The sequence below is a fragment of the Bactrocera oleae genome, chromosome 3 (genome assembly GCF_042242935.1).
Source record: "Bactrocera oleae isolate idBacOlea1 chromosome 3, idBacOlea1, whole genome shotgun sequence".
NCBI lineage: Eukaryota > Metazoa > Arthropoda > Insecta > Diptera > Tephritidae > Bactrocera > Bactrocera oleae.
The window spans coordinates 5,167,333-5,180,788 of record NC_091537.1 but is presented as its reverse complement, the minus strand read 5'-3'; the positions used below and the strand labels follow the sequence as shown (position 1 = coordinate 5,180,788).

The following is a 13,456-nucleotide window of genomic DNA, read 5'->3' as shown; positions in this document are numbered from 1 at the left end:
TATAAAATTTTTTTTTTTTTGTTATTTATAATTTTTTTTTATAACTTTTTATACTTTTGTTTATTTATTTTTTTTAATTTTTTTTTTATATTCTTATTTTTATTTTATACCTCAAAATTTTGAATTTCGCCTTAAACATTTTTTCATGTTTAAAATTTTTTTATACATTTTTTCACAATTTTTATTACTTCATTTATCAAAATTTTGAATTTTCTCATAAACTTTTTTTCATAATTTATCTTTTTCATACTTTTTGTACCATCAAAATTGCGCTTTTTTCCATTAACATATTTTTCAACGAATTGCTTTTAACTAAAAATGTTTCTAATCAAAATCCTTAACACATGCCATTATTTTCTAAAACTCTTTTTTCAATTACCAAAACTTACGCCACTCAAACTGTTGTAACTCACAACCAATTTGCCTACATCGGTTAAAATTATACACATGTCCTTTGAAGGGTGTGTTTTCAAATCTAAAGGCGCTCGCTCATAGAAATAATACACACTATTTCAGCAGCCTTAAGATTAAAATAGGGAAACTCAAATGCCCTAATTAATAAAAAAGAAATACAAACTCTTAACAAAAAATCCAGTTTGTGACAAATTTAAATTTTTTTAAATTTTCATATCTATTAAATAAATATTATTATGTAAATGGAGACTAAAAAATATTTCGGAATAAAAAATTTCAAATTTTTTTTCTGCAATTAAAAATTTGGAATTTTGAATAGATAATTGACAAATTAATTGTTTTTGTTCTAATTGTGACACTTTCATTTGTTGATTTTAACACATCCAATTCATTGTCAGGTGGCAAGCCAACACCAACACCAACACACAGAGTGGCCCTTCAAAGTTATGCACAATTAATTTTGTACCATCCCCTTATTTTAAATTGCTCCCAACTACTAATTCTCCTACCATTGCTTGTATATGAATGTATGTTTGTATGTATGTATGTATGTTTTTTTTTATTAATATGTTAAATAGTCACACGTTCGGCGACAAGTCTGTGGCGGGCATAAATTTTCCGCCATCTGACCTCAAAGCAACACATCACACGGCAATCACACGCCGCGACAAGCGCTGCGACCAGCGAAGCGAAGAATACCCACAGTTGTCTGTATGTGTGTGTGTGTAGATATATATGCATATGTTTGCTGTCTAAGAATTATATCGGCAATAAAAAATCTACAAGTGATACCAGTCTATATATGTTTATCTATATAGTATGTATGTATGTGGGTGTAAAGCGAACATCCGTTCATTACGGTAAGTGTGACGGCCTCCCATATGCATGCAGTCGCACATATAAGCCACCCTCACAAATTTATGTCGAACAAATGGCCCATTATCACACCTAGCCATTTCTCTTACAATTTAATTTGCTCATCAAAACGCGCATAAAAATCTAAACATTTAACATAAAATTCCAAAATGAAAAAAAAAATCATATCAGAAATGTGCCAAGTTATAAATTAAGTTGAGAATTTCAATTTTTGAAAATTTTTTAAAAATTCCCATATAACGCACAATCAATGGAAAATCTTAAAAAGTTGGAGACAGTGACAATGGCTAGTGAAAAATTTCGGCTAGGATTGATATTTGCATAAGTATATACGAATATACATATGTAGAAACTAGTGCACTACTACATATATTTGGTCATGTGCAGACGTACATATGAATATATATTTATACTTGTATATTTTTTTACACTGTTAGTCACCTTTTTTTAATTTGCACGACTAATTGCAAACTACTACGTTCTGTTCGTCGAAGTGTTCCTTTCTTTCCCCCAAAAAGTTTCGACTTTGTATGATTTTCTTGTAGTTTTACCGTTGGGTTCATTCCATTACATTACTAGAGTTTTTTTAAACCCGTCTTCTGAAATAACATAATTTCAACTAGAGTCTTCAGTAAGACAAGTGCTGTCGTTTTGGACTCAATTAGTTTTCTTTGCGAGTTGCGATTTTGAATGAATAACAATTGTAGTAACGGTAGAAATCATACTCAAATTTCGAGGAATGAGAAGAATAAAAATCCGTGTCCGTTTGAGTTACGAAAGACAGACTATCGCTGGAACAGTGGCTCGAAACAGTAAATAAAACGAAATTATAAAGAGCCTAAGTTTGGAAGGATTCAGGTATACATTCTTTAGAAGTGATATCAATTTAAGAACAGTAATAATTTTATACGTCTTTCTTATATAAACACTGTATGATTTTGGGCCAGAATAGTGGCAAGACATGTCTTCAAAAATTATACGTTTATGTACTATATTACGAGGTAATTGGCTCTCAGATTCAAACTTTTTTTTTTTTATAAGGATATAAAATATTCTCAGATCTTACATTTTCGGGGTACTAGAAAAAAGCAAAATCGATCTTTCTGTGTTCCCGACTTTGTAGTGTTCAGCTTTGAAAATAAATATAATATATTCCAAAGTCGAAAGTCGTCATGCCCACAATTGACCCACAAAGCTAGTATCAATGATTCAACCTTGCCTCTTTTGAATTTAGTAATACTCACCTATCGTAGAGAAATCTATATTAGTAGTTGACTAGTTTACTATAAGAAAAAACTTATATAAGCGAAGGTTGAGAAACACATTAAAACCTTAAAAAAATTATCGGTCGTATTTCAGGTGGCAATATCAAAACGTCCTGTGTGCGAAAAATTCTCATGACTTTTAGGGTTATTTGTCAAAATTTGACGAAAGCAGCTAGAAAAGCCACTAAGCACAGTCAAGTCTAAATGCACAAGCCCGTTCGGTGTTCTCAAGATGAAATGTTGTTTTCTGGACCTGGTACTGATAACAACAAAGCACTGAAGATGATTCCCACTTGTCTCACACATAACTAACAATTTTGAATATTCGAAAAACCGTTATTGCTATACGATCGACTATCTATCTATTTGTGGGACTATTGAGACTGTAGCAAAGTTCAGAGCATCCTTACGGCCTGAGAAACTCGAAAGGTGTGGGTAATTCTTTTCAACACGACTGCTATATATCTATGTATACATATATATATAAAATAAGTCAAAGTCACAAAAAGTCCACAAGAATAAATAGACGTTCTTCTTAATCGCATATGGTTTCAAAACAGCTACTTCCGAAGAGACTTACCTTATCAGCTGGGTATCGTTAGTTATAGCCATTATTATTGCTTGTGTATTTGACTTTTGCAATAAACAAATATGTTTTCGTAATGAAGAAAAATTTTAAAATTAAGATAGCGAGAAGAGAAAAACAATTGAATAAAAACTTTTGTGAGCAAGCGACATCTGCCGAAGAAAGCTTAATTTGTGAAACAGTTGTACGAGCCATTTAGCCGGTGACGAAATAATTTTATAATATTTTGAACATGTGTTTAATGTACATATGTACACACATATGTATGTATGTCTGTAGCTATGTACATGTCTACTAATTTCTTTCTTCATTCTACAAAAACTCAAAAATGCCGAAAAGAATTGCCACGAATTTCTCGACTAATTCAACCGCTTCCCCACGTCAACGCTAAATGTTAAGCCCAAACTATTAAGCGAACGCACATAAATTAAAAATGCCGCGCATACTTCTACTAATTTTCAAAAACATAAAACATTCTCAAAAATTAAAATATGTCTACAACAAAAACAAAGTAAAAGCTAAAAATAAAAATACACGAAAATAAAAATCACGAAGCGACGAAATAAAATCTCGCTGAAGTGGCTGTGACAGTTGTACAACAACAACTAAAACATTAGTTACAACAAAAAATGCTGAAATTAAAAAAAAATAATATTAAATACTTTTTTAAGCTAAAAAATTTTGCTTTCAACAAACTTGAGATCTAAAACAAGGCATAGGGAAAAGCATATTTTTTCCACGCCCAAAACGCCAGTAAAAAATTGCTTGAGTAAGAAAAATTATGTTATTAACACGGCACTGCGTAAACTGTCACTATTATGTCGCCAAAGCAAATTTTTTACATTGAGCGGGTATACTTTCATAAACATAAATTGTATTTAAAATATTTTATATATAATACATACATTAAGGTGCGGCACTTGCCTTACCTACTAAATTTAACACTGAAATTAGTTTTTAAATTAAATTTCTTTTCGATACATATACAATGATTGCACGTAGTGTTTTTCGATAATTTTCAATGATTGGACGCAATGACCATTTTAAAGTAGCGTTCGCAAATCCCACTGTCTACAAGCGGTCGCACTTAAGCGGCCAATGAGCCACAAAGCTCATTGTACGACAAAATGTTTTAAGACTTAACTTAGTTTTTCAAAATTTTTTTAATTTACATATTTTAAGAAACTTTCATTCATACTCATTATTATGTTTTTCTTGGAAAAAAATATTATAGCCGTCTTCGATTCGTCACTTCTCTATTCTATGCTCTTGTCAAGCAATATGTCACACATACGAATATAACAACAAATTACCAGGAAGTAGTAGATGCCTCCTTAGAGTGGCATAATCGGCTAATTTATCTCTATTTGATTATGCCAATTTATGCCAGTTCTTTATTATTATCGATTCGTTACTCTCAACGTTTTGCCGAATTGCAGCGTATAAAAGAAATTCTTAGTATTTAAACTTTTTAATAACGAAGGTGTTTTTTTTTAATAATTTATTTATAATTATATGAAGTCCCTTTCTTTAAGTAATCTATTGGCAGATGTCAGATAAGCATTCCAGCAACAATAGGTAAGCGCAGCATTCTAAAAAAAACGATACTTAATTAAGCAATCAAGAGAATTTTAGTCCATTACTTTCAACTAGAGAGTAGTTTGTTAGTTACTAGTTATTTCATACAACAAACAAAGATATATGATATAACGTTTGAGACTGTGTTTTCTGCGTATAAACATATTTCAAAAATATTTTAACAATATTTATATAATAAACGATTATATTTGCTGAAAAATCTTCAATCTTGTCAAGAATATTTATTGAAAAATTAAGCTGCCACTTTTCAAGTTCTCACACAGCACATAAGTGGCGAATGAAAAATTGCTATAGAGAACTGTATATTATACATTTTAATTACTAATCGAAAATGTAAAATAAATCTTAAGGTTTGACGTTCAGAGCGTGAGCTAATTTAATAAGTGCTAATATATTTATATTCTATATTCTAAAACTGAGTTTAAGCAAAATTTTTTAGTTTAATTTTCACACGACTATTTCGGTAGAAAACCTTTTTCTGAGCAATGAATTTCATTAAAAATAAGTTTCGATTAATACTTTTTAACCAAAAACAAATTACATAGTTCACCTTCTGTCGTCTTCTAATCAATTAGTTTGTATAAGAAGGAAATATCACATAAAAAAATGTCACCACATTATTTGTAGTTTAAAGAAATTAAATTCTTCAGACATTTTCATTGCAAAAAAGAGAAAAATATAGTACCACCCTTAATCCGACTTAAGCTACTACTCCATACGATCACTAATATGCATAAATATATAGATATAATGATACCTTATTGCATTTTGAATTTGGGGTTAAGTAAAAAATTTTAAATAAAAAAAATACAAAAAATTTGGCTTTAATAATTTTCATTTTAAAAATGCTGTATTTCTTATTTTTATCAATGAAATTTTTAACAACAAAAATAATTTTAGTATATATTCTTTTAACGAATATTTACCACATGTTCAAGCAATAAATTATATCATATATTACTTAATATTTAATAACATTTCATATATTATATTTATATAAAACCAAACCAAAAATTTTCGCTTCAATTAAGTCGCGTAAAATAGTTCCCAATTAATTTTGAACTCATTCACAATTGCATGCTTGTATACTTTCAGGCGCAAATAAAGTTTCCTGCACACGCAAACACCTCGCTTGCTCGCTTACACCACCGCCATTCGGCACACCCTTAGCAGCCGCTGTATACACACTGCCATCCCGTTTTAACTCACTGCCTTTGAAGCATACAATTGACGTGCACACCACTATTTGGCACACTTCAACCAACGCGCATTGTTGTTGCACGCCGCATTGTTTACATCAGCATGCACGTTGCGCCAACAATTTGTTGTGTCGGCAGCCACCATCTATCAATTTTGGGTACCTGGTAAATGACGCGCGCCGAGATACAACACCTCAAATGTTTGCGGCCACGCGACGTCGCAGGGTGACCAACGTGTTTTAAAATTAAGCAAAAATCAAAAAAAAATACTTTCCTATAAAGAATTTCATTAAATAGCGAAATTGTGTAGCAAAAAAATACATATTAAGCAATTTTATTTAGAAAAAAATTTACAAATACTTTTTTACAAATCAAATATTTAAGTGATTTTTGTTAGGCATTTTGAAAAATTTAACTAATTTAGATATAAATTGTTTATTTAAATAGTTAAAAATTAATTATTGCTGATATAAATTAAATAAATTATTATTAACTAAATAAATTATTGTTGACCAAATAAATTATTATTAACTAAATAAATTATTGTTGACTAAATCAATCATTGTTGTTTAGCATTATAAAACTTCCACTGCATTCAGGCAAGTATTTCACGAGAGCATTTAAATATGAATATTCCGTTGATGGCAACTCTCCGGCAACATTTGGCTTCTGGATATGCAGCGTGTTGTGTGGCGTTGCTTGCGGCTGCTGCTTTGCTTGCCGATGTTTATCCTCTGTAATTTTTGTTGTTATTGTCGCTATGTTGCGCTGTCGCGATGCAACAATTTCGATTTGTGTATGGAAAAGCGGGCGACCAGGAAAACGAGTAGCTGAAATGGGATACTGAAGACATGTTTAGGCGTTGTAGATACATTTTGTAGGTTTATATGACAACTTACATATTATATATAAATATATAATGACATTACATCGTGCCTGCTTTGTTTTGTAGCTACACATTTTGTGTGTGTGTGTGTGTGTATGTATGACGAAAGTGTATCTTATGGATTTGTAAACATTTGTAGAATGGCCGCTTGGAAACAGCTGATGACTGCTGACTGCTGAAGGGTAGAAACTAAAGCCTGTAAAGATATAAAAAGGGCAGATTAAAGTGGTTGCAAGCATTATACATTCTTACATACAAATGTTAATTTAGAAATTTAGTTACAGATGTGTATATGCACAAGTGTATTTCAGCAGGTAATTAAAATGGAATATGATGTGTGTATAATTAAACGCTAGTAACGGCTTTTAGGTATAATTTTAAATGAAAAATGTTTATTAAGCTATAAAATATATATAATATTATACTTGTACTATCAGCGTTATTTTGTATTATACTTGTTTTTAAGAAAAACTAATAAAAAAAATATTTAATTAATTTAATTAAAAAAATATTTGTAAAATTTAGTTTTTATTAACATACAACAACAATAAGCACATTAGGTGTGATTGTGACTGTACATACCTAAAACTCTTGCCAACTTGAAAAAATCGATTTTTGGCCCTGATATTAAAGTAAAATATATCCAAACATACAAGTATGTACTAATAGTGAAAAAATTATTAAAAATTAATTGAGATAGAGGACTTTTTCAACAGCACTTTATATGTTATTGAATTTTGTCATACATCAAGAATATGTGTACTTCTGGTAGGTAATATATATATATGTATGTACAATATGTACATTAAAGTGGTCTCTGTTCACAGTTTAAAACAATCGATTTTTTTGCATATTTCTATATAGACATAACTAGAAACATGACCTATAGTGGACTTGATCGAAGACATGCTAGACGATTTTCCAATAGATTTTGGGAAATGGTAATCCAGTCCAATTACAATTACATAAACTTGCGTCTGAAGCAGGAATTGGTTTAATTTTAAAGAAATCAAACTCTCAGTAGATAATATAAAACTCTAACAACACGTTGAAGCAAAAGAAGGACGATAGTTGCAGCAAGAAGAAAATTGTTCCGAATATGATAAGAATTATTGCGAATATGATAATAATTGGAATAAGTAAAAAAATTACAGTAATTTGTAAGAAAAAAAATTAAAAATAATATATTCTCAAATTTTATTTGTTAGGAACTATTTAAAATGATGATTTATGGAGATTTGGATTGGAATTCAAAAAAACCAAGAAAAACAGCTGAATTGTAAATATGTTACCCTTATATGCATGTACATATATAACGGACGTGCACATGTATTTATGTATATATGTATGTAAGTTGCACGAAAATGCTATGGAACATGGACTATGTTTATTATAAATAATGTTCGACACAATAACTAATTTTTAATAGATGATTAAGTCCATACATTTATAAAAACAAAATGTACAGACGAGTTCAAATCAAATTCAATGAGCTTTAATTAAAAAATTTCATTAACGAATACTTTTCACCTAAAATTCTGTTTTCAGCAACATATTAGTACAAAAAATCATTTTTAATTGAAAATTCATATAAAATTAAATATTAATTGAAACATTATCATTCATCATAATAATAGCAGTGCTTTCTTTGACAGTTGATTATGTGAAAACTGATGTATAACTCGAACTAAAAGCGACTTGATTCCGTTAAATATCGAAGTTAATATAAGTATAATAGGACGTTCCAAGCACTACGACGAAAGAACTAAGAACCAAATGCAATTATTTAAACATGCGAAGAAAAGATATATTGATAAAGAAAAATTATTTATTCTTCTACGAAAATATTAACATATCAAACTTCTTAAACTTGGGAAATAAACTTGAAACATGTAGCCTAAAATCATTGACTTAATTATAATTTACCAAATACGGGCTATTAGAAAGTTGGGTACTAGTTCAATTATTAAATAAGTGCAGTGGCAAACCCAAATCTAAAATTCCGTAGCCCACAAAAGTTACCATTTTTTATCAAGCAACGTTAGAAGTCCTCAAAACGGCGTTAACTTGCTTCAGCACACCGTCATTTAATTAAGACAGCGTTTGGAGTTTTTGTGTTTTAGTGAATCTCAAAGGCCTATTATTGTAGTTTTATAAATGAATATTTTCAACCACTTTCGAAAACGTTTTAACCTAAACGAAAGTAAGTAAATGCTATTATGTAATTGTTATATGCAGAGAAGTGTGTGCCACGTGCAATTTCAAATTTAAATGCACTTCTTTAAAAAAAAGAAGAAAATTATTGCATTTTCTTATTTCTAAATTAACACTACAATTTTTGTGAACATAACTGTAAGTAAATATGCAGGTATGGTTTGTAAGTATATAATACAAATATCTATGTATGTACCTGCTTATTACCTTTTACAATTATATACACACCTTCACAGTTTTTAAACGTTGTCCAGGCTAATCACAGCTGTTCACCTTTTCGATGTAAGCCATCCGATTTAATTGCCTCGTTTATATTTGTAAGCATGCCAACAACATTCGTACTTGTGAACGAATATTAATTCATTTGTTCGCTCGTTTATTTCCGGTTTTCGTTTATAGGTTCAAAATGCCTATAAAATTATCTACCAATGGCACAACACTGCAGCAGAGCTGGCAGGCCAATCATCGGTGCTTGGACTCCACCCTCGATAAACGGGATTGTATGAAGGTAAGTACTAGTAGTTGTAGTAGGTACTCGTTACATACACACTTTGGCTTTAATGTTGTGGCAAAAAAGCACATCGCAATCACGACGCCGGAGTCCACCTACCGTTCCACAGTGACGCACAGCTATGCTGCTAAGTGGTCGTTCGGTCGGTCAAATACTTTATGGAATGCCATAGCTACCTAAAGCGGCTGGTGTTGGTTGGGGTGCCATGAGGGCAATATCAAGTGGCATAACCTATTGCAAAAGCACGTTTAAATCTCCAATCAAAACGTTGCAATTTTCCCTACTTTCAGATGCGGTCATTGGATATCAGTGTTGTATTAATGCGCTCATTTGAATTGTGTGCTGAGAGATAATAAAATGTCTATTAAAATTTTGTTTAGCCGTTGTCGATATCAGTAAATATGTAAAAAAATATACATACATACATACTAAAACTCGCATGTACTCACTCATAGGCACATACATATTTAGATCTCTGACAAGTTGCTTAATTACTCACACAACTTTTAGTTTCAATAAGCGTGTCCCTGCTATTGATTAGCTTCGCTTTGATATAATATTATTAATATATGCATGTATGTATGTGTATGTAGAACTGATGTGTTGCAGTGTTGCCTCTTACATATTGATGAGGGAAAAAATATTACATATTTTACAAGATATAATAAGAGCAAAAATATGAAAATCTATGTAAGAAAAGAAAAAAATGAGTACTAATCCTTAAATATAGAATATATTATATAATATATATGAAACTGAGAATTTGCAATATAATAGTAAAAACAAGAAAAAGGGTTAACTTCGGCTCCACTGAAGCTACAATACGCTTTACAGGTGCATTTCTCAAAGCATTAAAAGCTAAAGAAGATATTTATTTTGATTTTGATATGGCAGCTCTGTGCTATAGCGGTCCGATCTGAACATTTTTTTCGGAGACTGTAGCGCTGCCTTCGATAATAATCTATGCCAAATTTTGTGAAGATATCTTGTCAAATAAAAAAGTGTTCTATACAAGAGCTTTATTTTAATCGATTAGTTTGTATGGCAGCTATATATCTTATAATAATCTGTTATCGGCGGTTCCGACCAATAGCTAACTACTTGGAAGAAAAAGTACATGTGCAAAATCTCAAAAACCCGAAGAGCGAGTTCAGGTATAGACCGACCGGCGAATAATATAATATTATATTAGGGAATTTTTATTATCGGTCGAAAACTGGAATCTTGTCATAGGGCGCACCCAAACCGACTACACCAAGGCAAATGCCAGGAGTTCTATCCACAAATAAATTAATCTGTAATTTACAGAATCATTAACAAGTAAGCAAGAACTAAATTTGGACGTAACCGAACATTTTACACTCTTGCAACTTGCAAGGATCAAATGCGAATAAATACCTTCAGGTGTTGTGAAAACTTTATATGAAATGTTGCGAAAGAATTCAATATTTATTATTCCACGAAATCGTGAATTGATTACAATCAAATTTTTATATTATTAACTTCGATTCATTAAGGTAGCTCACATACCATCATCAATATATAGGTATCAGAATAAAGTCGACTAGATTTTTTAAAATTTTGTTATTAATTACATGGGGGTTGGGGCAAGTTTTCACCCCATTTTATCCACATTAAGCACAAGGTCCTTTATTATTAGAGAAACACGCTTTTTCAATTTCAATAAAATAACTCACATATATGCGGTAAAAAGTCAGCCGGAAACTCGAAATTTGTCTATGAGGTATGTGGACACTAAGGGAATTATTGAACCGATTCAATCCATTTAGACACACAGGCATACTATTATCAGGAAAGGATTCTCTACAACTTTCTATGATATATCTCAGAGATTGACCGATATTTTTGATAAAAAAAAGTTTTTAATTACCTAGGGGCTTAAACAGATTTGGTTCGATTTGGACAATTTTTAGCCATAGAGTGGCACACTTCAGAGGTGCTTTATTTATATATTGAAATGTGAAATAATAAGATGGAATTTAAAATTGTATTATATGGGAAGTAGGCGTGGTTGTAGCCCGATTTCCTCCATTTCCGCACTGTAACATGGGTGTTAAGAATGTTATTTACCGAATTTGGGTGAGCAACTGTCAAGCAGGTGCCGAGATATGTGATTTCACCTAAAAGTGGGCGGTGTCATGCCCATAAATTTTAAACTTTGTCCTATGCTGTAAATATCATAAATGCCTTTTAACATATTATATCTTTAAATATGATAAATATATATAGAAACATACATTCATATAATACAAATTTTAAAGTAGCCACTCAGAGATATATCTCCTATCAAACAATTTTGGTTGGTCAATTATATTCCTCCCAGCTGATAGCCAACCGCTTCAGCAGCCAACCAACAAAATACCAAGCGCACAAAATCACACAAACACATTGCAAAAAATTCTTTTACTCACATACTTATGTATACGCAAACATAATTCCCTCAGCGTTGCATAAAGCTACAGTGTAATCGATAGTTGATTGTTGACTGTTACCGGCAATCAAAACGGGCGCAGACGCTGCCGAAAGCAAAAATCATAAACCCAGTGACGTTGGTGTGAGGACGGTGTCAAGTGAGCTGCCATTGTCGTTTTCATTTTAAATAGGGAAAACAACAATAGCAGAAAAAAGCAAGAACAGCCAACCAAACCCTCAGCAACTGGCACCACAGCACCTCACGCAGATACGTATGCATGTATATGTATGAATGTGTGTGTGTGAAAACAATTGTATTCGATATGAAGTGCCGCAGCAGCAAAAGGCAAAACAATAATGCAAAGAATGGCTGCGTACTAGCAGGCGCTAGGGCGATAGCAGCCGCACATACACACAGCTACGCTGTTGATGGCACAACAATACGCCAACAGTGCGGCAAAAGCAAAAGCAGAAACAGAAAACAGGAAAACTAAAGTCAGAGCTCTACAACAGCAGCGGTAAACAGCCAGCCAGCTAGCCAAGCAGCCACCAGCGAACTGCAACACTGGCGCTGACAGCCAATAAGAACATTCATCCAACTGTAACAATGCAAACACTTTCGACGCGTGCTGTGCGCCTATTATTCGGGATGTACGATTCGACCAACACAAAATTTTCGAAATTCATTTCTGCTATACTCGCACGACAACGACCAATAAAGTGCTGCGACTGCTATTTGAGCAACAGCACCAACCAGCAACGGGGCCATACAACAACAGCACACCGCTGCCATTTGAAGGCGAATGCAGTAAGCGACGTCGAGCAACAGCCAACCACGGTAACACGGTCACACAGCCACTGCCAGTTAATATGGGCGCACGTACACAGCTCGTCTCGTACTCGTCGACACTATCGACCCAGTCAGCAGGCCAGCCAGCGCCGCTGACACCCGTCCGTCCGTTCACAATCCATCCAACCACTCTTCGAAACAATATAAGGCAAATAACGACCATGCCCCCCATTCCAATAGCGAGACGCGACGCATCGATTTTTTACTTGTTTACCCTCTTTTGATACACTTTCGCTTAACAGCCAGTCAAACAGCCAACCAACCAACCGAACAAACAAACAACCACTCAAACACTCGTCGGTCGTAGTAAGTATAGTCAGTCAGCTGTTTGTAGATAATACTTGAGTTACATGAGAATCGATCGAGCGATTGAGCACGTTGCTAGTGTTAACTGCGCGTCGAGTAGGAAATGTGCTGTTAGGCAAGGTTAGGCGTGCAGCCGCATAAGAGGTCGCTCGCTTCGCTTCGGTAAAAAGATTCATTTACGTACGTCATGCACACAAGAATATAATAAAAGTGAATTTGTGTACACAGCCAAACAAACATTAACTTTTTATATATGTACATACATATGTATGTATACAGAAATGTGTTTGCACTGTGCGCAAGAATCTGTATGGTGT

General features: G+C 32.6%; 2 long non-coding RNA genes across 4 annotated transcripts in view; one reads left to right on the top strand and one right to left on the bottom strand.

Moving 5' to 3' along the window:
• The window catches only part of LOC118680170 (uncharacterized), a 118,327-nt gene extending 112,145 nt beyond the window's left edge, over positions 1–6,182 (top strand). Inside the window, exon 4 of the long non-coding RNA XR_011395594.1 lies at positions 5,836–6,182. This is a non-coding gene — a long non-coding RNA (uncharacterized lncRNA). The remainder of the gene's footprint in view (positions 1–5,835) is intronic.
• A 252-nt stretch (positions 6,183–6,434) lies between these two features.
• LOC138856368 (uncharacterized) overlaps positions 6,435–13,456 on the bottom strand; it is a 33,275-nt gene continuing 26,253 nt past the window's right edge. The window contains exons 1-3 of one of the 3 annotated variants that reach the window (XR_011395593.1): positions 11,987–13,085; positions 6,839–7,021; positions 6,435–6,782 (exon numbers count right to left, since the gene is read on the bottom strand). This is a non-coding gene — a long non-coding RNA (uncharacterized lncRNA). Of the gene's footprint in view, positions 6,783–6,838; positions 7,022–11,982; positions 13,086–13,456 lie in introns of those variants that run through there. The other 2 variants (XR_011395591.1, XR_011395592.1) reach the window with 2 other exon arrangements.